The sequence below is a fragment of the Hemitrygon akajei genome, chromosome 14 (assembly GCF_048418815.1).
Source record: "Hemitrygon akajei chromosome 14, sHemAka1.3, whole genome shotgun sequence".
Taxonomy (NCBI): domain Eukaryota; kingdom Metazoa; phylum Chordata; class Chondrichthyes; order Myliobatiformes; family Dasyatidae; genus Hemitrygon; species Hemitrygon akajei.
This window is the reverse complement of record NC_133137.1, coordinates 46,359,122-46,384,129: the sequence shown is the minus strand read 5'-3', so window position 1 is coordinate 46,384,129 and position 25,008 is coordinate 46,359,122. Positions and strand designations below refer to the sequence as shown.

At 44.6% G+C, this 25,008-nt stretch overlaps 1 protein-coding gene across 2 annotated transcripts in view; it reads left to right on the top strand.

Moving 5' to 3' along the window:
• The first annotated feature begins 16,740 nt into the window (after window positions 1–16,740).
• The window catches only part of asphd2 (aspartate beta-hydroxylase domain containing 2), a 153,500-nt gene continuing 145,232 nt past the window's right edge, over window positions 16,741–25,008 (top strand). For both annotated transcript variants that reach the window (XM_073065977.1, XM_073065976.1), the window contains exon 1: window positions 16,741–16,833. The gene's annotated coding sequence lies outside the window, so the exon portion shown is untranslated. The remainder of the gene's footprint in view (window positions 16,834–25,008) is intronic.

Below are 25,008 nucleotides of genomic sequence, written 5' to 3'. Positions count from 1 at the left end.
GTCTTCCATTCATCTCCCTCTCTTATCCTGACCAGGTGATAAGCATTCCACAAGTCCAATTTAGAAAAAACTGTGGCTCCATGAAGGGGCTCGAATACGGAGTTGATAAGGGGCAGCGGATACTTATTCTTTATGGTAATGTTGTTCAGGCCACGGTAGTCGATGCATGGGCACAGAGAGCCGTCTTTCTTCCCCATAAAGAAGAAACCAACACCTACAGGGGAAGATGAGGTGTCATCCGCGAGGGAGTCATTTATGTACTGTACGTCTCCATAGCTTCTATTTCGGGTAGCGACAGGTTGTACAGCCAACTGGTGGGTAATGAGGCTCCGGGAAGAAGGTCAATTGTGCAATCGTAAGGGCGATGTAGAGATAAAGGGCCCGTTGCTTGCTAAACACTTCTCCCAGAGCGTGATCCCCTACACGGGAACCGTGGACAAGTCAGGGGGCTCAGAGGCGGATGAGGTCACACTGGGGGAAGGGCTGATTGCAGGCAAGAGGAATGGTAGAACAAGCTCCAGCTGACCATCTTCCTGGTGGCCCAGTCGATGTGGGGGTTATGACGGCTTAACCAGAGGTGGCCGAGAACTATAGGGGCTTGAGGAGAGGAAATTAAATTGAATCATACTTGTTCCCGATGGTTTCCGGAGAGAAGGAGAAGCAGGGGTTCCGTGCGGTGCGTGACTCGGGCCAGGAGTCTACAGTCCAGTGCCCGGGTGTCCAGGGGGGTACACAATGGCTCTCGAGGAATTCCGGCTTGGAAGGCCAAGTTTTAATCCAAGAAGTTTCCCTCTTTTCCAGAGTCCACTAGTGCTAACAGAGGCAAGGACTGTTGGTTGTAACAGAGTGGCTTGAAGCTGCATCCGGGGTCGGGGGACGAAAGGGAATGTTGTTTGTCTGGCTCACCAGGGATCCCTGCTACTGGTGAGCCTTCCCTTTTTGGCCGAAGGGGGCAGGTAGCAAGGAAGTGGCCGGACTGGTTGCAATGTAGACACTCACCCGCTCTCAGTCTCCGGAGTTGTTCAGCGGGAGAAAGGCGGTCCCAGCTGCATGAGTTCCTCTCCCGGGGCGGTGGAAACGGCAGGGCTGGGAGCTACTCGGAGTGCAGGAGGAGGAGAGAGGCTTGTTCTGGCGGGAGGTGGTAATGAGTGCCGAGAAGTGGCCAAAGGTGGTGGGCGACTAGTTATTTCTCTATGGCGTTCTCGGAGGCGATTGTCCAACCTGGTGGCTAGGGAGATCAGGGAATCCAGGCTGTCGGTGTTGTCTCTTGCCGCCAACTCGTCCTTCACCAGGTCACTGAGCCAATTCCCAAAAAACCCCTGTAGTGCCTCATCGTTCCACACCGAGTCGGCCGCTAACGTCTGGAACTCTACAGAATATTCGGTAACACTGCGGGAACCCTGGTGGAGAATGAGTAGGCGTTTGGTGGCGTCTTTACCAGCGACTGGGTGGTCAAAAATCTTTCTCATTTCTGCGATAAAAGTGGCGAAAAAAGACCAGATACCCGGCTGGTTGTCTCAAACTGCTTTGGCCCACACTAATGCACTTCTCCGCTGCAACTCCATGATACAAGCAATCTTTGACTTATCTGTGGAGTAGGTTGACAACGGCTGTTCAAACACTAGGGAGTACTGAAGGAGGAAGACCTGGCACTTCCCCACATCTCCAACGTAGTGCTCCGGCTCAAGTACGTGAGGCTCTCTGGGCGGGGGTGCTGGTGACACCTGGGGAGTTGCCGCTACGTCTGGGCTGGCTAGGCTGGGTTCCAGGAGTGGTTTCAGTGAAATGAAACACGGTGAAACACGGTCCACCTGGTTACCGATCTGTGTGACGTGAGCAGACAGAGAACAGATGACCTCCCGGAGGAGTTTGTTATGCTGTCCCAGTAGAGTAACCTGGCTGACGAGGGTTTGTTGAAGGGTGTTTGCGTCCGCTGGGTCCATGGTGGCCAGATCGCTCTGTTGCACGGACCGGGCAAACCCAAACGCAGGACACTGGCACGGAGATAGAGTTAGGATGCAGACAAGGGCATGAGCGTGGCTGGAACTTGACACGAAGCATTGCTGGAGTTGAACAGCAACCAGAAAGGCAGGCAACACTTATCTTGACACAGAGCGTTGTTGAACTGAACGGCAAATAGAAAGGCAAACGGCAGGCAATACTTATCTTGACACGGAGACACTGAGTTACACAGGTAAACCTTGATACAGAATACACAATCCTAAGGGGCCGGGAACATGAATTACCACACTGGCTAAAACAATGATCTGGCAATGAGTGGATACAAAGCTGGGAAATTTATGCTGCAGGTTTAGATGAGAATCAGGTGTGCTGCAATCAAAGGGAATTAGGAGAATATGGGGAATTAATGGTCAGGACCATGACAGAAAAGATTCTGGGAGGCAGGATTTATGAACATTTGGAGAGGCATAATATGATTAGGAATAGTCAGCATGGTTTTGTCAAAGGCAGGTCGTGCCTTATGAGCCCGATAGAATTTTTTGAGGATGTGACTCAACACATTGATGAAGTTAGAGCAGTAGATGTAGTGTATATGGCTTTTAGCAAGGCATTTGATAAGGTACCCCATGCAGGGCTTATTGAGAAAGTAAGGAGGCATAGGATCCAAGGGGACATTGCTTTGTGGATTCAGAACTGGCTTGCCCACAGAAGGCAAAGGGTGGTTATAGTCAGGTCATATTCTGCATGGAGGTCGGTGACCAGTGGTGTGCCTCAAGGATCTGTTCTGGGACACCTTCTTTTCATGATTTTTTTTAATGACCTGGATGAGGAAGTGGAAGGATGTGTTAGTAAATTTGCTGATGACACAAAGGTTGGTGGTGTTGTGGATAGTGTTGAAGGCTGTCAGACGTTACAGTGGGACATTGATAGGATGCAAAAATGGGCTGAGAAGTGGCAGATGGAGTTCAACCCAGATAAGTGTGAGGTGGTTCATTTTGGTAGGTCAAATATGATGGCAGAATATATAGTATTAATGGTAAGACTCTTGGCAGTGTGGAGGATCAGAGGGATCTTGGGGTCTGAGTCTATAGGACACTCAAAGCTGCTATGCAGGTTGACTCTGTGGTTAAGAAGGCATATGGTGCATTGGCCTTCTTCAATTGTGGGATTGAATTTAGGAGCCAAGAGATAATGTTACAGCTATATAGGACCCTGGTCAGACCTCACTTGGAGTACTGTGCTCAGTTCTGGTCACCTCACTACAGGAAGAATGTGGAAACTGCAGAAAGGGTACAGAGGAGATTTACAAGGATGTTACCTGGATTGGAGAGCATGCTTTATGAGAATAGGTTGAGTGTACTTGGCCTTTTTCCTTACAGAAGTGGAGGATGCCAGGTGACTTGATAGAGGTGTATAAGATGATGAGACGCATTGATTGTGTGGATAGGCTTTTTCCCAGGGTGAAATGGCCAACACGAGAGGGTACAGTTTTAAGATGCTTGGAAGTAGGTACAGAGGAGACGTCAGGGGTAAGGTTTTCTGCAGAGAATGGTGAGTGCGTGGAATGGGCTGCCGGCGACTATGGTGGAAGCAGGTACGATAGGCTCTTTTAAGACACTCCTGAATGGGTACATGGAGCTTAGTAAAATAGAGGTCTATGGGTAACCTAAAGTAATTTCTAAGGTAAGTACATGTTTGACACAATATTGTGGGCCGAAGGACCTGTATTGTGCTGTAGGATTTCTATGTTTCCATGTTTTCTATGTTTCTTCTGCTAATGGACTAAGATGGGTTGTGCCAAGTGAGGAACCTCCTTAAATATTATATTAGTGTATCACCACAGATGGCCCCCTGAGTAGCAACAGTGATATTGGTTTTAATAATGTAAGTGTACACTGCTTAAAGCATTGCCTACAAATGAAAAGGCTTTGCATGATTTATTCTTGTATAACACACACAAAATGCTGAAAAAACTCAGCTGTTCAAGTATCTATGAAGGGAAACAGTCAAAATTCTAAGTTGAGACCCTTCATCAGGATTCTGTGGAGAAACAGTCAACATTTCAGGCCAAAGCTGTGTTCCTCCAGTATTTTGTGTCTGTTATACTGGATTTCCAGCTTTTGCAGAATCTCTTACATTTATCTTGCCTATACAGTATTTTTGCTCTTTGTATGACTGGCAATTAACCTAAATTGCTGAGTTATGGAAAGCAAAGCAATTGGCAGTCCTGTAGCTGGACGTTATTCAGGATCCACTGCCAGAAGTGGATGTGATGATGCTCTGGTGGAGAATTAATTTGCTGAGGTTGTGATATCTGACAGTCAGGGTAAAGGGCCATTCTCAAAATAGTATCCGAGTTAGACCACACTCGTTGCCCCTTTACAGGAAAAATATGGAAGCCTTAGGGAACAAGCAAAGGAGATTTACCAGAATGCTGCCTAGGTTAGAGAGCATGTCTTATGAGGAAGGGTTGAGCTAGGTATTTTCTCTTTGGAGTGAAGGAGGATGAGAGGTGACTCAATAGAGGTGTACAAGATAATGAGAAGCATAGACAGATGTGACAGCCAGCACCTTTCTCCCAGGGTGGAAATCGCTAATATGCAAGGACATAATTCTAAGGTGGCTGGAGGAAAGTATATGGTGTGATACTAGCAGTACTGAATGTTATGTTATACAGAGATTGCAAGTGCACAACCATGGATGGTGGAAGAGACAAATATATTAGGGACATTTATGCACATGGATGAATGAAAAATAGAGGACCAGACAGGTGGGAAATATTAGATTGATCCTGGAGTAGGTTTAGCGATCAGCACAACATGGTGGCTGAAGCATCTGTACTCTGCTGTACTGTTCTATGTTATCGGTGTGTTGTAGTTCTAGTCCACTGGAACCTAACTTACAGATCTGGTACCCCTCATGTGCATCAATCCTCCATTTGATTAAGGTGTCATCTCAAAGATATTGGCCATAGTATTTAGTCTGCAGTCAGCAAGATATCCATCCCTTTACCAATCTGCGTAATGATAAATGGGTTATACGTACTTACACTGAGGTTAATTTCATTTGACTCTCTGTTTCCCAAAAAAGGGCTTGACCAAGGTGCGTTGCTGACCTCTTAACCTACTTCTAAATCAGTCTAAAGCTATCCTCCCCACACAGCCCTCCATCTTTCTTTCACCAATACGCCTACCTAAGAGTCTCTTGAATGTCCCTAATATATCCACCTTCATCGCCACTCTTGGCAGCGTGCTCCACGCACCCACCACTCTCTGTGTAAAAGACAAACTTTTGACACCCCCTCTATACTCTCTTCCAATCACTTTACAAGAATGCCCTCGATTAAAGTCTCTGGCTGTCCACTCTATTTATGCCTCTTATTATCTTGGACACCTGTCATCCTCCTTTGCACCAAAGAGAAAAGTTCTAGATCACTCAACCTTTCCTGGTAGGACATGCTCTCTAATCCAAACAGTATCCTGGTAAATCTCCTCTGCACCCTCTCTAGAGCTTCCAAATCCTTCCTATAATGAGGCAACTGGAAGCTAACAGTCCTTCAGGTCTAATCAGAGTCTTATAGAGCTGCAACATTACCTCAAGGTCATTGAACTCAATTGCTGACTAATGCAAGCCAACTTTAATACCCTCCTTAACCACCCTATCAACTTGCACACATGACAGCTTTGAGTTATCTATAGACGTGGACCCCAAGATCTTTGTTATCCATGCACAAATCCAAGTGTCTGTTAAATGTTGTTAATAAGCCAGCCTCTGGCAACTCCTTCCACGTACAGACCACTGTCTACGTGAAGAGGTTGCCCCCTCAGGTTCCCAGTAAATCTCTCCACTCTACCTCTCCAGTTCTTGAATCCTCAACCCTGGGGAAAAGCTGGTATGTATGCCCTTCATGACTTTTTACACCTCTTCAACATTACCTCTTATTCTCCTACATGCCAAAGAATAAAGTACAGCAATTATCACAAATTATTATAATGATACCCCTGGTTTGGTAATAAATATAGGACCAGGTGAAAAAATTGAACTCTTCTTCAAAGTAATGTCAGGGATCTTTTACGCCCTCTCCGAGGCAGTCCTCCAGCAGTGAAATGGAAATTTAGTCTATATGAACCAGCACCAACAGGTAGCATTATCAAAGTCAAAGTAAATTTATTATCAGTGCCCAGATCGGTCAGGGCATCAATGGATATTTGAGAAGGCAGAGCCAAGATCAGCCATGGTGAAATGGTGGAGCTGACTTGATGGGCTGAATGGCCTAATTCTCCTCCTATGTCTCATGGTCTTATGGTCTTAAGCCCATATATGTCACTGCATACAACATTGAGGTTTACTTTCTCGCAGGCACTTACAGAAAAATAAAGAACCCCATAGAATTCACAAAAACTTTACACAAACAACCAATGTGCAAAAGAAGACAAACTGTGCAAATAAAATAAAAATAATACAGAGAACATGAGTTGTCGAGTCCTTGAAAGTGAGTCTGTAGGTTGCAGAATCAGTTCAGTGTTTGGATGAGTGAAGTTTCATACCTGATGGTTGTAGGATAACTGTTCCTGATCCTGGAGAAGAGAGCATTGTCTTCCCCTACAACACCATCAACCTTTGTGTCGTCTGCAAATTTCTTCTTTAGGGAGAACATGAGGGAGAACATCTTCACTTAGAGAGTGTTGAGAGTGATACACAAGCTGCCAGTGAAAGTGATGGATAAGGGTTTGATTGCAACATTTAAGATCAATTTAGGTCAGTACATGGATGGGAAGAGTATATTCCGAGTGCCAATCAGTGGGACTAGGCAGCATAATAATTCAACTTGGACTTGATGGGCCAAAAGGTCTGTTTGTAGTGCCCTGTCAGTGCAAACAGCTTCTGCCTACATAACTTATTTCAGTATTGCTTTTCAATTTTCCAGGGGAAAGTAACTGCAGGTTCTCCACTCTAACCTCATGTCTAAGATCCTTCATTTCTGTGCATCCTCTGTAAGATCTTCAAACTCTTCCAGATGTTAGAAACTAGAACTGGACTTTATACTCCAAGTGTGGCTTATACAGTATTGGATAATTGCCTGATGCAGTTCCTTTAATCTGATTGAAAATGGGATTAATAAGCATAGTGGTTAGTGTAACACCACTACAGTGTCAGCAACACAGGTTCAGTTCTGTTGCTCTCTGTAAGGACCAAGTGGCTTTCCTGTCACATTCCAAAGATGCACAAATTAGTGGGTTAATTGGTCACATGGGTGTAATTGTCCAGCACAGGCTCATTGGGCCAGGAGGGCCTCTTATCCTGTTTAATCTCTAACTAAATAAAAATAAAAAGTTATTATAAAGGTCCTCAGTCCCAACTAATGAGTGAGTCAACTTACTATCCCTGAATTCAATTTTAAATTGCATTGTGGCCTGTTTCTAAATTACTTGGAAAGATGTTCAAATAAAAACATTTGAGAATTGTCAGAGAATAGTGTAAACTCAGTAGTCTTCTGCAACCAGGAAAGAGGCAGAAGCTTACAGGTTGGTGTTGACCTGTCTGTTGTGTGAAACTTGACAGGGAAAGACTTGAATCTGAAAACAGTGCAAAAGATTATGAAAATATACAAACATAGCTAATTATAAACACGGGAGATTCTGCAGATGCTGGAAATCCAAAGTAACACACACTAAATGCTGGAGGAACTCAGCAGATCAGGCAGCATCTATGGGAATGAGTACAGTTGACATTTCAGGTAGAGACTCTTCATCAGGATTGAGAAGGAAGGGGAAAGACGCCAGAATAAAAAGGTGAGGGTTGGGAAAGGAGGACAAGCTAGAAGGTGAAAGGGGAGGCCAGGTAGGAGGGAAAGATCAAGGGCTGGAGAAGAAGGAATTTGATAGAGATGAGAGCAGACCAGAGGAGAAAGGGAAAGAGGATGGGACCCAAGGGGAAGTGAGAAGAGGTAAAAGGCCAGAGTGGGAAATAGAAGAAAAGAGGAGGGGGAGGGAAAAAAATTTACCGGAAGGAGAAAATGATATTCATGTCATCAGGTAAGAGGCTACCCAGACAGGATATAAAGTGTTGTTCTTCCATCCTGAAGGTAGCCTTATCCTGGCACGAGGGGAGGCCATGGACCAACAAGTTGGTACAGGAATGGGGATCAGAATTAAAATGTTTGGCCACCGGGAAGCTCCGCTTTTGGTGGATAGCATGGAGATACTCGAAAAATTGGTCGCCCAATTTATGGCAGGTCTCATCGGATGTCACATCAAGAGCACTGGACACAATATACAACCCCAGCAGATTCACAGGTGAAGTGCTGCCTCACCTGGAAGGACTGTTTGGATCCCTGAATGGAGGTGAGGGATCCCTGAAGGAGATGAATGGGCAGTGTAGCACTTGGGCTGCTCATGGGGATAAATGCCGGGAGGGAGATAAGAACATAAGAAATATGAGCAGGAGTAGGCCATCTGGCCCATTGCACCTGCTCTGCCATTCAATAAGATTATGGCTGATCTGGCCGTGGACTCATTTCCACCCACCTGCCTTTTCCCCATAACCCTTAATACTCCTACTATGCAAAAGTATATCCCCAATCTTGTCTGAAATATATTTACTGAGGTAGCCTCCACCACTTCATTGTGCAGAGAATTCCACAGATTCACCACTCTCTGGGAAAAGCAATTCCTCCTCATCTCCATCCAAAATCTACTCCCATGAATCTTAGGGCTATGTCCTTTAGTTCTAGCCTCACCTACCAGTGGAAACAACTTTCCTGCCTCAATCTTATCTATACCTTTTTGTAATTTTGTATGCTTCTATAAGATCTCCTCTCTCTGAGTACAGTCCCAGGCGACTCAATCTCTCGTCATAGTCTAACCCCTCATCTTTGGAATCAACCTGATGAACCTCCTCTGCACTGCATCTAAAGCCAGTATATCCTTCTTCAAGTAAGGAGACCAGAACTGCATGCAGTACTCCAGGTGTGGCCTCAGCAGTACCCTGTACAGTTGCAGCATAACCATTTAAATAATAATCTGATCTTCCATTTTTCCTTCCAAAGTAGATGATCTCGCATTTACCAACATTGTACTCCATTTGCCAGACTCTTGCCCACTCACTTAACCTATCTATATCTCTCTGCAGACTCTCCATATCTTCTGCTTGTCAATTTGCTTGTTCACTCAATTTAGTGTCATTAGCAAACTTAGATAAACTACACTCAGTTTCCTCTTCCAGATCATTAATGTATATCATGAACAGTTGTAGGCCCAGCACCAACCCCTGCGGCACACCACTCACCACTGATTGCCAACCAGAGTATACCCATGTATCCCAACTCGCTGCTTTCTATTAGTTAACCAATCCTCTATCTACGCTAATACATCATCCCCAACTCTATGTGTCCTTATCTTAAAGATAAGTCTTTTATGTACACCTCATCGAACGCCTTCTGGAAATCCAAGTAAATAACGTCCATCTGTTCCCCTCTATCTACTGCACTCGTTATATCCTCAAATAATTTCATCAAGTTTGTCAAACAGGACCTGCCTTTGCTGAACCCATGCTGTGTCTGCCTGACGGATCCATTTCTTTCCAGATGCCTCGCTATTTCTTCTTTAATGATAGTTTCAAGTATTTTCCCAACTACAGATGTTAAACTAACTGGCCTATAGTTACCTGCCTTTTGCCTACATCCTTTTTTGAACAGTGGCGTGATATTCACCATCTTTCAGTCTGCTGGGACCTGCCCAGAGTCCAAAGAATTTTTGTAAATTATCACCAAAGGCTCTACTATAACTTCTGCCATTTCTTTCATCCTGATGCATTCCATCAGGACCAGGGGACTTTCCTATCTTCAGACCCACAAGTTTGCTCAGCATTACCTCTTTAGTGTTAGATTAGTAGGGAGGAATGGATGTACAGCAGAATCATGGAGGGAGCAATCCCTGAGGAAAACAAATGGCAGAGGGGAAGAAGCTGTTCCTGAATCGCTGAGTGTGTGCCTTCAGGCTTCTGTATCTCCTACCTGATGGTAATAATCAGAAAAGGGCATGCCCTGGGTGCTGGAGGTCTTTAATAATGGATGCTGCCTATGTGAGACACCGCACCTTGAAGATGTCCTGGGTACTTTGTAGGCTAGCACCCAAGATAGAGCCAACTAAATTTACAACTCTCTGCAGCTTCTTTTGGTTCTGTGCAGTAGCCCCCCCCAACCACCCCCCCCCCCCATACCAGACAGTGATGCAGCCTGTCAGAATGCTCCACATTACATCTATAGAAATTTTTGAGTGAATTGTTGACATTCCAAATCTCTTCAAACTCCTAATGAAGTATAGCTGCTGTCTTGCCTTCTTTATGACTACATCAATATGTTGGGATCAGGTTAGGTCCTCAGAGATCTTGACACCCAGAAACTTGAAACTGTTCACTCTCTCCACTTCTGATCCCTCTATGAGGATTGGTATGTGCTCCTTCATCTTACCTTTCCTGAAGTCCACAAGCAGCTCTTTCATCTTACTGACACTGAGTGCAAGGTTGTTGCTGCAACACCACTCCACTAGTTGACATATCTTGCTCCTGTAAGCCACTCCACCAGTTGGCATATCTCACCTCCATCTGAGATTCTACCAACAATGGTTGTATCATCAGCAAATTTATAGATGGTATTTGAGCTATGCCTAGCCATACAGTCACGGGTATAGAGAGTATAGCTATACAGTCACGGGTATAGGCAGTGGGCTAATCACATATCCCTGAGGTGCGCCAGTGTTGATCATCAGTGAGGAGGAGATATTATCACTAATCCCACAGATTGTAGTCTTCCAGTTAGAAAGTCGAGGATCCTATTGCAGAGGGAGCTACAGAGACCCAGTTTCTGTAACATTAATCAAGATTGTGGGAATGATGACGTTAAATGTTGAGCTATAGTTGATGAACAGCATCCTGACATAGGTGTTTGTATTGTCCAGGTGGTCTAAAGCCACGTGGAGATCCATTGAGATTGCATCTGCTGTTGACCTATTGTGGTAATAGGTAAATTGCAATGGGTCCAGGTCCTTGCCGAGGCAGGAGTTCAGTCTAGTCATGACCAACCTCTCAAAGCATTTCATCACTGTAGATGTGAGTGCTACCGGGCAGTAGTCATTAAGGCAGCTCACATTATTCTTCTTAGGCACTGGTATAATTGTTCCATTTTGAAGCAAGTGGGAGCTTCTGCCCATAGCAGTGAGAGGTTGAAAATGTCCTTGAATACTCCCATCAGTTGGTTGGTACAAGTTTTCAGTGCCTTACCAGGTACTCCATCGGGATCTTCTGCTTTGCGAGGGTTCACTCTCTTTAAAGACAGTCTGACATCAGCCTCTGAGTCAGAGATCACAGGGTCATCAGATGATTCTTGATGGTGGTGTAGCAATGGTCCAGGGTGTTGTTTCCTCTGGTATTGTAAGTGATCTGTTGATGGTAATTGTTCAGTGATTTTTTTCAGACTGGCCTGGTTAAAATCCCCCAAAATAATGGTGAAGGTTGTTTCATGTATGTTGATCCCATTGCTCAGACAATCTAAAGCCTGATTGACATTGGCCTGCAGTGAAATGTATACTGCTACCAAAATGATCCCGGTAAACTCCCGTGGTAGGTAAAATTGAGGGCAAGATATTCCAGGTCTGGTGAGCAGAATTGGGACAGCACTGATATATTTGTGCATCAAGGGGAGCTGATTATGAGGCATACTCCTCCACCTCTGCTTTTGAGAGCTTCTATAGATCTATCCTGACGGTGTATAGTAAACCTGTCAATCTGGATTGCTGCATCTGGTACGGAAGGGATTTAATACAGAGAAAATTTACAAGGACAGTGCTCGGTCTGGAGACTTGAGTTATAAGGAAAGATTGAATAGATGAGGACTTTATTCCTTAGAATATAGAAGGTTCAGAGGAGATTTGATAGAGAAATACAAAATTATGAGAGATATAGATAGGGTAACTGCAAACAGACTTTTTCCAAGGAGGTTGGGTAGGATGACAACCAGAGGTCATGGATTAAGGATGAAAAGTAAAAACTTTAAGGGGAATAAGGAGAAACTGCTTCACTCAGAGAGTCATGAGAGTGTGAAATGAGTTGCCAGCACAAGTGGTAATGCGAGCTTGATTTCAATATTTAAGCAAAGTTTAGATAGGTACATGGATAGTAGGGATATGGAGAGCTATGGTCCCCATGCAGGTTGATTGGAGTAGGCAATTTAAATGGTTTTGGCATATACTAAATGGGCCAAAGGGCCTGTTTTGTGCTGTACTTTTCTATGACTCTATAGAGGGAGGTTGGGTGGGCTAACCAGAATAATAGATAACATTAACTGCCTGGTTGAAGAAATTTTTCCCCATCTCAGTTAAAGGGATGTCCCTTTATTCTGCGGCCATTTCCTCAGACCCTGGACTCTACTCTCATGGTCGCAGAACACATCCTACATAATCAGGAAAGCTCACCAACACCTCTACTTTCTGAGAAGGCTGAGGAGAGCCGGGCTACGCATATCCATACTCACATCATTCTACAGATGCACAGTAGAGAGCATCCTAACAAACTGCATAGTACGCAAATTGCTCTGCAGTGCACAGCAAAGCTCTACAACTGGTAGTCAAAACTGCCCAATGCATCACTGGCACCAGCCTACCTGCCATCAAGGACACATATAGAGAAAATTCCCAAATATGGGCCAATAGCATCATAAAGGTCCCACCCACACTGATCACAGACTGTTTGGCCCACTCCTACCAGGGAGGAGCCTATGTAGCATCTCTGCCAGGACCACTAATGTCTAGTGCCACTTTATGGGCATACAATCAGGTTCAAGTTTAATTGTCATTGAACCATACATGAATACCAATGAATACAGCCAAACTGAACAGTGTTACTCTGGGGCCAAGGGGCAAAATAGAGTATCAACAGTCAAACACAGCACGAGGCACACATAGCACATTTAAGATAGCAAGTAAACATACAGTAACACACAAAAACACATATATAGCCCAAGTCCCTGATTGACATGATGGAAGTTGATGGCGCATGTGTGTTATCAGCAAGAACCAGCAGTTCTCACTAGTCCATAGACGAATGTCTGTATGCACGCAATCCAGATTATTATTCCACCAATCAAACACAGGAGGGCAGCATCAACGGGAGGGGATTGCCCCCAACTCAGCATAAACACTGTGCTACATCTTCTCTGGCACCTCCTCTCCTGGACTGCTACAACAGGAAACCCCACGGCTTGAGGCCTAGTCCTAAGTACAACTGAGACCACACAGCTTCACCACTGTCTGTTTCACCAGTAAACAAGGGAAACGGGCTTACAGCATTTTACGTAATATAAAGGATCCGACAGGATCTTGCAGTCACACACTCTACAGTGCCTTCCTGTAGCAGGCAATAATATGGTCACACCAATACCAGCTCTTCTAGCTCCTCCGCCAATGAGCAGTTCACTGATGGAGTAGACCTGCAGTTCTTGAAGTGCTTAATGTCCAGCATTATATATATGTGTGTGTTCATATTTATTGTGTTTTTTATTATGGTGATCCATTCCCCTTTACATTTGTGAACTGGAAATGGCATTAAACGATTGTGAAACTTCCTCTCCACATTCACTCTATCCAGGTGCTTTAGCATTGAGTAGTTGCAATCCCTCATCCTTCTGAACTACATCAAGTACAATTCCAGAGACATCATTAGGTCACCAGCTGCCTTCTACTCTCACCTTACTTAATAGCTCTTCAAATCACATCTGTAATCCCAGAAGCACACTTAGTAAATGTTCATCTTTAGGCAAGGTGATGGAAGCTCTGGGGTAAAATCCCAAGTGTGGTCTTACCATGACACTATAGAATTTCATCCCTATTCTTGTCTGCTTGTAGTAAAGCCAGCATTCCATTTGGCTTCCTGTCCCTGGATAGAATCATAGAAAGCTACAGCACAGAAACAGCCCCCTTGGCCCATCTAGTCAGTGCTAGACCATTTAAACTGCCTATTCCCATTGACCTGCAATGGAACCATAGCCCTCCATTCCCCTACCACCTCTGAAACATTGAAATTAAAATGGCATCCACCACTCATTCCACATTTTCACCACCCTCTGAGTGAAGAAGTTTCCTCTCATGTTTCCCTTAAATATTTCACCTTTCACTCTTTCTTTTTTTTTATTAGCCAATCACCTTTCACTCTTAACCCATGACTTCTAGTTGTAGTCCCACCCAATCTCAGTGGAAAAAGCCTGCTTGCATTTACCTCATAATTTTGTATACCTCTTTCAAATCTCTTCTCACTCCTCTAATTCTAGGAAATTAAGTTCTAAACTATTCAATCTTTCCTTTTAACTCAGGTCCTCCAGACCTGGCAACATCCTTGAAAAATTTCTCTGTGCTCTTTCAACCATATTTACATCTTTCCTAAAATATACACAATACTCCAAATTAGCCCTCACCAATGTCTTATACAACTTCAACATAACATCCCAACTCTGTACTCAGTACTTTGATCTATGAAGGCCAATGTGCCTAAAGCTTTCTTTACAACCCTATCTACCTGTGACATCACTTTCAATAAATTATGAATGTGTATTCGCAGATCCCTTTGTTCTATCACACTCCTCAGTGCCCAACCACTCACAGTGTAAAACCTATTCTGGTAGGTCTTCCCAAAATGCAACACCTCTCACTTGTCTGCATTAAATTACATCCGACATTTTAAGTTCATTTTTTCAGCTGATCCAGATCCAGCTGCAAGCCCTGAGAGCCTTTCTTACTGTCCACTACACCCTCAATCTTGGTGTCATGTGCAGATTTGCTGATTCAGTTAACCACATTATCATCCACATCATTGATATAGATGTCAAACAACAAAGAGCCCAGCAACGATCCCTGCGGCACAGCACTTGTCAACAGCCCTCCAATCAGAGAGGCAACCATCTAATGAGAATCCTAAGGGCTTCTATGAGCAAAAGGATTGCAAGGGACAAAATTTGTCCTCTGGAAGATCAGAATGGTAATCCATGTGTGGAACTAAAAGCTCTTAAATACAGTTTTTTTTTTGCATCAGTATTGGACAGTGGACAAAGTATCTACAGAAGTAAGGCAAAACAGCATCAACTTCATGAATTCTGTACCGATTACAGCAGTGTTTGCTGTAAATTACAGTGGATAAATCCCCAGAGCTTGACAAGTGAAGAAGTTGCCAGGGACCCAGACATCCCACCTCTCCCAGAAGTTCCGGGAGTCTCCCTCATACTGATAGCGGGCTCCCTGATGCCCACAAATTATATACAATATCCCAGAAATTGATTTTTTGAGAGCAAGTGAGCAAGAAGGAGAGAGACAGAGACAGAGACAGATAGAGCGAGTGACAGACGTAGCGAGAGGGTGACAGGGAGAGCATCCTAATTGGTCTCTCTTTGTGCTGAGTAGACCTATCAGTTTTCTCTGTGGTGGGCTTTACAGTCAACCTCTCGCTCTCTCTCCTTCATTGTCCATCAGTTCAGTTTAGTGTCCTACAGCGCCATGGCAGACTGTTCCAAACAAAGAAATTATAAAATGTACTTCACCCCAGACTACACTAAGGTGTACCCCTGCCTAATAGGGGTCAAAAATAATGACAGTGTTTCTTGCTGCACTGTTTGTAACTGTGACTTTTCTATTGCCCATGGTGGGTTAAATGACTGTAAAAGACATGTTGAGGTGAGTTTAACAGGCAAGTGTCATTCGTTCATTTGAGTATTGAGGGAACAGAACGTTCAGGAGATAGATGTGAGCAACTCTGAAATTCACTGCCTAGATGAAGAGCTTTTTATTGGACACCTGGCAAAGAGGCAGTTGCTAAGCGAGGAAGCACAAGAGATCCCCCCACCCCCCTTACAAGACAAAGCAGTTCTTCAAAGATGCCAGAACATTCTACGTCAGGATCTTTCAAAAAATCTTGGAGAAGTTCCCAATGAGAGACCAGATCTTGAAAAATCTGTCAGTGATCAATACAGAGAGCCAAGATGAGGTGAATCCAGAGCAGACTTTGACTTTGGCAGAGAGATTTCCAAATATGATCAAGGCAGATGCAAGAGAACAGCTCCACTTGGAAGTCCTGGAAGTCCTTGCAAGCCACAGTACAAGGAAAGTTTGTAAAAGAAATAGAAAAGCAATTTGCATTAGCATTTAGCTATTAGCATTGAGACTGCTAGCAAAATACTCAACAAGGAATGTGTGTGTGTGTAAATAGTTTCAATATCTGATCAAATAAATTGTTGTGTTCTTTCATAATTAAATGTCTTCTACACATACACCCTTGGAGGTCGACCGGGCGGGGTTGCGGGGGGCAGGGGTGGTGGTGCTACTTCCCTGAAATGAAGTTTTGCAGGGTGGGATGTCTGGGGACCTAGCAGAGATATTAGCCACAGGTGAGGTGCCAGGCAATCAGACATCTGAAGTTGTTCTGCTGTTTAAAAAAGGCTTTAAAAATAAACCAGGAAATTATAGGCCAGTGAGCCTAATATCAGTAGTGGGAAGTTATTATAAGTTATTCTAAGGGAGTGGATAGACATGGACTGATTAGCACAGCTTGGTATCTAACCAAACTTGTAGAGGTTTTTGAGGGAAATCTGATAAATGGCTACGGGAGAGAGGGAGTCTGGCCGTGAATCTCCAGGGAGGACTTCATCACGTAGTCGAGGAAACCTGCCTGACGTCACCGCGTCAAGCGAAGCCGCTGGGTGGTGCGAACGACGCGTTTACATCACGGGGATCTGGTCGGATGGGCCGAGCGGCGCCATGACGTCACGGCTGGCTGGCTGGCTGGCTGGCGAGAGGAAGCTGCAGATTAATGAATCGGGTCGTTGGCATTGTTCAGGTGGGCATCGTGTCTCTGCATCGGGGAGGGAAGGTGGACCGGGACTTGTTGGAGACGTGTAGCGGCAGCCGAGCGATGACTGAGTTTGCTTTGATATTTGCTGTTCTGCTTGTGTCACGTTAATGCAGGGTCAGAGACTGCAAACTCGGGCCTGATCGGTCACCTCACCTGCAAAAGGGGGTTGAGCATGACGTTGCGCTTTATTATTTTAATTCCCCGTGTATTATGAGTGTGTCAGAGGGAACCAGGTGCGTGTTTTATTCCCCCTTGGCAGTGTTTGGCTAGACTTGCTACTGGGGCAGGTGCAATGCTGCCAACAGACCAGTGGGCCGTTAAAGCGTTGTGCAAATGAATAACAGTTTATTTGCAGAAAAGCGTGTGATATTAATTTTCAAATTATCAAGCCTCTTTTAGAATGGCTTATTATGCAGGAATGAATTCAATTTGCAGATCTACTGTAGAGAGTTTTATAGATGTCGATATTAAATGTTGATATGTCTCTAGTGTTTTTTGTTGGGATCGCCTGTATCAGTGCATTCCTTGACGGGTAGTTGACGCAAAGGGGATTTCTGCCTAGGATTCTTGTTCAGAACCCTCTTTAGTCATGCTTGAAAAGCATTAGGGTTGTGAATAACTCCTGCCCCACTTCCCTATCCCCACCACCTTGCTCTACCAAAATTAAAGGAAAATACTGCAGCTGGTGTATGTGTTGAAATCCTCAGCGGGGATAGGACAGTCAGTATCTAGAGAGAGATAATGTTTTTAGATCAATGACCTTTCATTCCTCAAAAGATGCTATTCTGATCAAAGGTCAAAACCAAAATACTGTGGATGTGTGAAATAAAACATTTTTTTATGACATCAGCGGGTCTACAAATCTGATATATATTTAAAAAGTCAGTGGCCGGAAAAGTGAACAGCCTTTCTGTCTGTTTATGATGCCTGGTTTGCGAACTAGTTCCAACTTGTGTTGCTGAACTCTGTCAATATTATTTGTCTGAAATTACAGTTGAGGATTAGCCACATAGCTGAGATTCTAAGGGCTGTCGGGGTAAAATCTGAATCCACTGGGGAGGAGAGAAAAAAAATTAAAGGAAAGACAACATGACAGCAAAATTACCACAGAAATGTGAATAGCAATGTATTATCCATTGAGTAATATTTAAACTTACACTGCTTAACTGGAATTTGATTTTTAAATTCGATCTTCATTGTTGAGTTGACTCTTGTCATGAACTATGATTGAAGTGGGTATCTGTCATGATGATCAGGTGCCCACGTGAACTGTGATTAAAGTGTGTATCTGTCATGGTCAAAGGCCCACGTGAACTGTGAATGAATTGTGTATCTGTCGTGGTCATATGCCCACGTGAACTGTGAATGGAATGTGTATCAGTCATCGTCAAGTGCCCACATACTTAGCCATTTGTTTATTATCAGAATCAGGTTTGATATCACTGTCATATGCCGTGAAATATGTTGTTTTGTGGCAGCAGCACACTGCAATACACAATAAAAAGCTATAAATTATAATAAGAAATATATATTAAAAATAATAGTGCAAAAAGAGAAAAGAAGAAAAAAAATAAGTGAGGTAGAAATCTGTTGGAGGGAAAGAAGTTGTTTTAAAATATTGAGAGTATGTCTGCAGGCTCCTGTACCACCTGCTTGATGGTATCAGTGAGAAACCCTTGGTGGTGGGGTCCTTAATGATGGATTCTGCTTTTTTGAGACATTGCTTTCAATAGTGCGGGGGGATGGCTGGTGCCTGTGATGGAGCTAATTTTGCAACACTCTGCTGCTTTTACCAATCCTTGCAGTGCCCCCTGCTCCCCATATAGATGATGCAACCTGTTAGAATGCTCTTCACGGTACATCTGTAGAAATTTGCAAGAGTCTATGGTGACATCCCAAGTGTCCAGTGTACAGTAAAGAACTTTGCTTTGCATGCTATCCATAGGGATTATTTCAAAGTGCCTGTAAATTGGACAATGCACGGGGTGATTGACATTTCAAAGGCAGAGTTTTGCGGCAGCCTTGCTGAGATGAGGAGCGACCAATCAGCAAGAAGCATTGCATAAAAAGCGATACCTTTCAGTCAGGTCAACGCTTAAAATTTTAAAAATAGTCATGCCCAAAGCATCAACTGTACACTTTTCCTAGATGCTGTCTGGCCTGCTGAGTTCCTCCAGCGTTTTGTGTGTGCTGTTCGGATTTCCAGCATCTGCCCCTTCTCTCGTTCGTGAGCAAAAGGGATGGATTGATTAGGAAGGGGAAATACAAGTAATACAGGTGCAAGTGGAGTGGACATTTTTGTGAGTGTGCCAGTCTTTAGAGCGGCCTTGGCTCATCAGGTTGGATGAGGTAGATTGTCTTCTAAGTAGCTCTCTCTGTTCTTATTTGTTTATTCCTCATTGATCAGTGCAGAGTATAGTCAGAATGGTTCCAGGGGCAGTGTCCTGTACTGTGTGTGGGATGTGAGAAGTCTGGGACACTTCCAGTCTCTCAGATAAACAAATCTGTTCCAAGTGCACTGAACTACAGCTTCTGAGAGAAAGTATTAAGGAACTGGAGCTGCAGCTCAATAACCTTCAACTCATATGGGAGAATGAGGAGGTGATAGACAGGTGCTACAGGGAGGTAGTCACCCCTGGGTTACAGGAGATTGTTAACTGGGTGATTGTCAGGAGAAGGAGGGGAAATGCACAGGCAGTCCAGAGTACATCTGTGGCTGTTCCCCTCAATAAGTATACATGTTTAAATACTATTGAGGGGGATAACCTACCAGGGAGGAGCCACAGTGACTGGGTCTGAGGTGAAGTGAAGGTGAAGTGAAGGTGAAGTGGACTGCAGTGTTGATAGGAGATTATTTAATCAGAGGGACAGAGATGAGGTTCTGTGGGCAGGATAGAGACACCCGGAGGGTATGTTGTCTCTCAAGCGCCAGGATCAGGGATGCCTCTGATCCATGGCATTCTCAAGGGTGAGGGTGAGCAGCCAGAAGTTTTGGTACATATTGGCACCAATGACATTGGTGGACAGAGAAGAGAGATGTTAGGGAGCTAGGTAGAAAGCTGAGAAACAGGACCTCCAGGGTACAAGACTTCCATCCAAGGTAGTAATCTCTAGATTTCTGCTGGTTCCACCTGCCACTGAGAGTAAGAATAGGATGGTTCAGCAGGTGAATATGTGGCTGAGGAACTGGTGCAGGGGCAGGAGCTCAGATTTATGGATCATTTGGATCTCTTTTGGGGAAGGTGCAACCTGTACAAAAGGGATGAGTTACAGCTGAACCCAAGGGGGTACAATATCCTTGTGGGCAGGTTGGCTGGACTTGTTTGGGTTGGTTTTAAACTAATTTGTCAGGGGGATGGGAACTGGAGTGATAGTGCTGAAGATCAGGTACTTGGCTCACAAACAGAGGCATTGTGGGGAGACTAGACCACAAAACATAGGAGCAGAATTAGGCCATTCAGCCCATCAAGTCTGCCCCACCATTCGATCATGGCTGATCCCGGATGCCACTCTACTCCATACACCTGCCTTCTCGCCATATCTTTTGATGCCCTAACTGATCAGGAAATAGTTAACTTCCACCTTAAATATACCCATGGACTTGGCCTCCACCGCAGTCTGTAGCAGAGCATTCCACAGATTCACTACCCTCTGGCTAAAAACATTCCTCCTTACTTCTGTTCTAAAAGGTGACCCCTCTTACTGCACCAACTGCCACCACTGGGCTATAAACATGCAACAGCAGTGTGTGGTTAAGTGCTTTGTTCAAGGACACACAAGCTGCCTTGGCTGAGGCTTGAACTAACGACCTTCAGATCGCTAGTCGAAAGCCTTAACCACTTGGCCACGCCAATTTTGAAGCTGTGACTTCTAGTTCTGGATATCCCCACCAGAGGAAGCATCCTCTCCACATCCACCCTATCTCATCCTTTTAACATTCAGTAGGTTTCAATGAATTCCAGTGAGTACAGGTCCAAAGCTGCTAAACGTTCCTCGTATGTTAATCTCTTCATTCCCGGAATCATCCTCGTGAACCTTCTCTGGACTCTCTCCATTGACAACACTTCCTTGACAGTACTCCAAGTGAGGCCTGACTAGTGTCTTATAAAGGCACAGCATTATCTCCTCAATTTTATATTCTATTGCCCTTGAAATAAATGCTAACATTGAATTTGCCTTTGTTACCACAGACTCAAAAAAGGCTGTTTTTATTCCTACCCGCTACCTCGTGCCTGTCAGCCATTCCACTGTCCTTGCCAGTATCTTTCCTGTAATGCCATAGGGTTTTGTCTTGTTAAGCAGCCTCACGTGTGGCACTTTATCAAATGACTTCTGAAAATCCAAGTGAATGACATCCACTGCCTCTGCTTTGTCCACCCCGCTTGTTACTTCCTCAAAGAACTCTTAACAGATTTATCAGGCAAGATTTCCCTTGACAGAAACCATGCTGACTTTGACATATTTTATCATTAGTCTCCAAGTACCCCAAAACCTCATCCTTTAAACAATAGACTCCAACAATTTCCCAACCACTGAGGTTAGGCTAACTGGCCTGTAATTTCCTTTCTTTTGCCTTCCTCCCCTAGAGTGGAGTGCCGTTTGCAATCTTCCAGTCCTCCATGACCATGTCAGAATCAAGTGATTCTTGAAAGATCATGACTAATACATCCATTATCTCTTCAGCAACCTCTCTCAGGACGCTAGGATGTAGTTTATCTGGTCAAGGTGACTTATCTACCTTAAGATCTTTGAATTTGTCTAGCACTTTTTGTTTGTAATAGCAAAGGTGCTCACTCCTGCTCCCTGACACTCACGGACCTTTGGCACACTGCTAGTGTCTTCCACAGTGAAAACTGATGTAAAGAACTTAATAAATTCACCTGCCGTTTCTTTGTCCCCTATTACTACCTCACCAGCATCATCTTTCAGTGGTCCAATATCAACTGTCCTCCCTTTTACTCTTTATAGAACTGAAAAAAACTTTTGTTATCCTACTTTATATTATTGGCTAGTCTACCTCATCTTTCATCTTTTCCCTTTTTAGAGCTTTTTTAGTTGCCTTTTGTTGGATTTTAAAAACTTTCAAATCATCCAACTTCCCACTCACCTTTGCTGCCTTATATGCCCTTTCCTTGTCTTTTATGCAGTCCTTAACTTTCCTTACGAGGACGTAGTCGAGATATTTCCTGTTGAGGGAAGCTCTATTTTCGTATGTCCACAGTTTACCAGCTCGCTTCTTGAATTGAGTGTTGGCGGCAATGAGACTGTGTTCCTGGATGAAATCAACTAGGTATTGTCCATTTCTGTTGGTAAAGTCGTGGTATGAGTATGGAACATTTTCCAGTCCGACCTGGGCCTTAAAATTGCCGTGCACAGCCAGCAAGTTATTGGTGAAGTAACAGCTTCGTGAAGTTTACTGTAGAAGGTCTCCACCTCCTTCTCTTTGCTGCAGTTGTGCAGGGAGTAACAGATGATGACAGAGGTCGCCAGGTTTCAGTCAAATTCCGCTGTTCAATTGAAATTATTAACCTGCTCAGTTGAGGAAAAACACCAGAGACACGAAATTACCTCTGAAGCGGTTTTTATTCAGAGAGGAGTTCGCAGCCACACGCACTTCAGGCGTAAGATAGCCAACTCCCAATTTGTCGGTTTATAAAGGTCAAAAGCGGGGTACTACATTCGCCAATATGGTTACCGATTCAAATTCATCGATTGATTGGCTATTGCATAGCTAAGCACGCGAAATACTCGGAATGAGCATAGACGCAAGCGAAATACTTGGAAAAAGTACAGACACAAGCAAAACACTCGAAATAGGTATATAGCTCAGATACTTTGCCAAACACATTGTCTTGTGGTGGCAAGGTTCCCCTTTCCTTGTGGTTTCCATGTCCTGTCTGGCATTCTATTTTAGTTACCTGTTCTCTGTCCTGCTACACTTCCCCAATGACGTATTCTCTCCCTGGTCCTGTCTATATATTTTGCTACATTTACCCCACATGTGGAGAGGGTAAGGGGTACGTGTAGAAGGGGGGGACGAGACTTTATTGAGTTACCTAAGGTGAATTGTTACAGGTACTGTTATAATTGACGTCTTCAGTAAATGGATTGAAGCCTTCCCTACAACGAACAAGGCTTCCACGGTAGTGTGAATACTGCTGAAAGAAGTTATTCCTCGTTTTGGTATCCCACAAAGACTCTCATCTGATAAAGGTCTGCACTTCATTGGGAAAGTAAACAAAGAACTTTGTGAAATACTAAAGATTGAACAACAATTCCACTGTGCCCATCACCTCCGAGCCGCAGGAATCTTGGAACGTACAAACGGCATCCTGAAGGATAAATTAACTAAATTGACCCTTGAAACAGGACTAAATTGGCTTAAAGTCCTTCCCCTGGCACTGTATCACATGCGCATTACACCTCAAACCGGTACCGGGTTAACTGCTGCTGAAATAGTTTACGGACACCCAAATGGAACCCCGTGGGGCAGTGACCAAAACCCCCCCGCCAGTGCAAGTAGATTTACAAATGATGGGCGAGAAATTGCAGTGTTACCTTCAGCTTTTAACTTTGTCTCTTAAGTCTCTACACACTCAGGTGAAGGAAGCCTCAAGACCTGTCCCTGACAGAGAAGGCGAGTGGCAGGGAGCAGAACCAGGAGACTGGGTGCTGATAAGGAACTGGGATCAACCCAAGCTGGGACCCCGGTGGAAAGGACCATACCAGGTCCTCCTGCAGACCCCCTCTGCTGTCAAAGTGAAAGGACAAGAACGTTGGATTCATCTGAGCGACTGCAAGCGCTGGACCCCGGACTCGCTAGAAACCACAGATAAATGAAGGGACTGATAAACGGACTTGATTGAACTGTTGTGTGTTTAAATTCCTTTTCTTCCTTGTGGTGCCACGTCCTTGAAATTGTACTCTGGTAATGGAAGGTAGGATGCTGTTGGTTATCTATATTCTTTTAGGGATAGTGGAGTATAGGGTAAAGGTCGAGGGACGGGTCTATTGATGCCATTCGGGGAAGAACAGTAGAGTATACCATCTTTGCAGCCAAGATGTCCTGGTCTGTGACGATGATGAAGGCCAATTGGAGAAATGGAATGTAACCAGGGTTAATTATTGTACTGGGAGACTTACACACCCGGACCGTCAACTGGTCCTAGGCAAAAGGAACTATTGGGCCCGTCCCTGTGGGGACCAGAATTGCAGGTTCAACTTTACTTGCAAGAGAAATCGGGCAGAGGGTCGATTAAGGGGCCTGTTACACAAGGGGAAGTGTTTGCGGGACACTCTAGACGAGGAACAACACCCCCTAAAGAGATCGAAGGAGGACATTTTAAGGCGGAAAAGGGATTGGATTTTCCCCAAAGGCCCCACCCTTGGAAGACCTCCCTCGGGATTTATAAGTGAGAACTATTTCCAAAACGTGCACAAACAACTGTATGGAACTACAGCCATTGTTTGCTATCCCCACCCTGCCAGTGTCTCCTCGCTGTTCACCATTTTCCCGCACTGGGATCGTGCCGATCAACCCTTCTGATGCGCCCCCGTCAGTGAAACATTGCTTGTGGGAAAGAGGGTGGAACTCAGCTATGACTCTTCCAAGGCCCCTGTCGTGGACTGCCTAGTTCCCCTGTCCATCATTAAGTGGTCAGATCATATAAGGGCCATTCGACTCCTCCCGTGGATGAAAGAAGATCTCTGGTGGGAGGGGAATCCCAAACCCCCGAAGGGTGACCGAGTATATGAGAACTGCTACTTTGGAACAGGGTGGGGATGTTCAGACGTGTATGTCTCGAATAATGTCACCTGCCTCTCCAAGCCCTGTAGGAAAAGGGAGTGTCGCCCCACCAAGGACCCCTTAAGGATATCTTGCTCTTGCCATGAGACAAAGTGCCAGCCCCTGACCCAGGGGGTGCAACTCCTTTGTGGGGAGGGGAACCGCACCCACCTCCTGATCAATGATCATGTATTCCCACTACCTGACTATTGCAGGGGTACCAAATGAGTGTACCCCTCTGCCGGTGTGGGGCAGTGGAGCGACGACAAAAACCTAAAGGGTAAAGGTTGCACTGAGACCATGTATACCCTCCCAGGGTATTTTTTTTCTTCTATAACGGCATTGCTACCAACTTCCTGGAGTACCCTTACCCT